The sequence below is a fragment of the Cetorhinus maximus genome, chromosome 31, assembly GCF_964194155.1.
Source record: "Cetorhinus maximus chromosome 31, sCetMax3.hap1.1, whole genome shotgun sequence".
NCBI classification, from domain to species: Eukaryota; Metazoa; Chordata; class Chondrichthyes; order Lamniformes; family Cetorhinidae; genus Cetorhinus; species Cetorhinus maximus.
Genome location: NC_135909.1, coordinates 10,110,228 through 10,113,505, shown reverse-complemented (window position 1 = coordinate 10,113,505; position 3,278 = coordinate 10,110,228).

The window sequence follows — 3,278 nt, the reverse complement described above, 5'->3', positions numbered from 1 at the left end:
ATGATTCAAGTGAAGCTCCTCCTACCGGACCCACAGCCCTTCTACGCAATACTGGTGCCAGTGTCCCATGAACTGAAACCCATTCCTTTCACACCAACCTTTGAGCCACACATTTAACTCATTGACAATAATTACCCTATGCCAGTTTGCCCAAGGCTCAGGTAATAATTAAAAAATTATTACTTGGGAGGTTCCTTTTTTTAAAAAATTGCACTCCTAACTGTTCAAACTGTTTCAGCAGAAACTTCTTTCTAATCCTTTCAGTGACATTGGTACTAACGTGGACAACAACAACTCGATCCCTCCCCTCCCATTCCAAGTCCCTCTTCAGCCCTGAGGAGATGTCCTTAACCCTGGTACCGGGTCTTTGTGACTCATGCTCATGGCTGCAAAGAACACTATATATCCCTGTGATTATACTGTCCCCTATCACTAATACGTTCCTATTTCCTGCCCCCACCTGAATGGCTCCCTGTACAACAGTGCCGTGGTCAGTTCACTCATACCCCCCTGCAGTCCCTGCTCTCATCCACACAGTTTGCAAGAACCTCATTACTGTTGTACAATTGCAGGGGCCGAGGCTCCTTGAATGCCACCTCCTGGGTCCCCATACCTGCCTCACCAACAGTCACACCCTCTTGTCCCTGATCACAGACCAAATTTGAATTACCTAATCTGAGGGGTGTGACCACCTCCTGGGGCAAAGTGTCCAGGTAACTTTCCCCCTCCCTGATGTAGCACAATGTCTGCAGCTCGGACACCAGCTCCTCAGCTCAGATCCAAAGTTCGTCAATCTGTAAGCACTTACTACAGATGTGTTTGCTCTGGATCACCTTGGTGTCCAGCAGGTTCCATATGCTGCAGCAGCAACACACCAACCACCCTGTCATCACTATTATATTCTATTCAATTTATTAATTAATTATTCTAGTATCTCTGCCCTTTACACTTCAAGAATCCCCCGCTCTTTACACTTTATTGTAATTTTTTTACACAAGTACAGATCTCATGCTGAACAATGTATTTTTAAGAGAAAAAAGGATGAGAGACCTAAACACAAACTAAAGACCTTACTTATATTTTAAAGACTAGAAACTCACTAATCCTACTCATCAATCAGCTGCTTTCCCTGCACTCGCGTTCGGTTGTGGTTCATGACGTCACACAGCCGCTGGTCTCACAGGAAGTCTCCCCGCTCTGTGCGCTCTTTTTAATGAAGTAACCCACTCCTTACACTCTTTTTGAAATGACCTCTCCCCGCTCTGTGCGCTCTTTTTGAAATGAAGTCTCCCCGCTCTGTGCGCTCTTTTTAATGAAGTAACTCACTCCTTACACTCTTTTTGAAATGACCTCTCCCCGCTCTGTGCGATCTTTTTGAAATGAAGTCTCCCCGCTCTGTGCGCTCTTTTTAATGAAGTCTCCCCGCTCTGTGCGTTCTTTTTGAAATGAAGTCTCCCCGCTCTGTGCGCTCTTTTTAATCAAGTATCCCGCTCCTTACACTCTTTTTGAAATGATCTCCATCCGCTCTTTTTGAAATGAAGTCTCCCCGCTCTGTGCGCTCCTTTTGAAATGAAGTTTCCCCGCACTGTGCGCTCTTTTTGAAATGAAGTCTCCCCGCTCTGTGCGCTCTTTTTGAAATGAAGTCTCCCCGCTCTGTGCGCTCTTTTTGAAATGAAGTCTCTCCGCTCTGTGCGCTCTTTTTGAAATGAAGTCTCCCACTCTGTGCGCTCTGTTTAAAATTATGTCTTTCCGCTCTGTGCGCTCTTTTTGAAATGAAGTCTCCCACTCTGTGTGCTCTGTTTAAAATTATGTCTTTCCGCTCTTCGCGTTCTTATAAAAATTTAGTCATTGCGCTTTCAGCGCCCTTTTTAAAATGAACACCAGCTGCTCTCTGCCCTCTTTTTGAAACAAAGTTTCCCCGGGCTTTTTAAAATGAAGTCTCCCCCTCAATGCGCTTTAAAAACATTTAGTCTCCTGACTCTCAGAACTCTTTTTTAAATGATGTCTCCCTGCTCTTTTTATAACTATGTCTCCCTGTTCCTTTTATAATTAAGCCTACCTGCTCTTTTCATTAAGTATAATCGCTCTTTTTAAAATGGAGTCTCCCTGCTCTTTTTTACATGAACTCTCCCTGCTCTTCGCTCTCTTATTAAAATGGATCTCCCTGCTGTACACACTCTTTTTAAATTAAGTCTCCTTCCTTTTTTTAAAAAAAAATGAAGTAGCCTTGATCTATTTAAGATTAACTCACTCCACTCTAGGTGCTCTTTTTTCGATGAAGTATCCCTGTTCTCTGCTCTTTTCAAAATGAAGTCTCCCTGCTCTCCGTGCTCTTTTTAAAGGAACTCTCCTTGTTTTTTTTTAAATGAAGTATCCTTGCTCTATTTTAAACGAACTCTCTCCACTCTACATGCTCTTTTTTCGATGAAGTCTCCCCGCTCTCTGCTATTTTTAAAATGAAGTCTCCCCACTCTGTGCGCTCTTTTTAAAATGAAGTCTCGCTGCTGTTCACGCTCTTTTTTTAAATGAATGGCAGGCCAGAAGATTGGTCCGAAATATAGTGAAGGCAGAGAATTACTAATAGGTTAATCAGAAGATAGAAATTAGGGAATGAGAGCAATCTAGCTAGAAATGTATAAATGGATAGCAAGAGTTTCTACAGATATTTAAACAGGAAAAGGAGTAAGTGAAGTGAAGTGTCATAAATGGTGCTGAACATTGTGCAATCATCAGCGAACATGCCCACTACTGACCTTATGGTGGGAGAAACATCATGGATGAAGCAGCTGAAGATGGTTGGACTAGGCCACTGCCCTGACGAAGTCCTGCAGTGATGTCCTGGAACTGAGAGGATTGGCCTCCAATAACCACAATCATCTTCCTTTGTGCTAGATTAGACTGCAACCAGTGGAGAGATTTCCCCCTGATTCCTATTGCCTCCAGCTTTGCTAGGGATCCTTGATGTCACACTCACTCAAATGTGACCTTGATGCAAAGGGCAGTCAATCTCTCCTTACCTCTGGAGTTCAGTTCTTTTGTCCATTTTTGAACCAAAGCTATAATGATATCAGAAGCTCGGTGTCCCTGGCAGAACCCAGGCATGCCATCAATGAGTAGATTATTGCTAAGCAAGTGCCGCTTGATCGCACTGTTGATGACCTCTTCCATTACTTTATTGGTGATGGAGAATGGATTGATGGGGTGTTAATTGGCCGGGTTGGATTTGTCCTGCTTTATGTGTGCAGTACATACCTTAGAAATGTTCCATGTATCCGGGT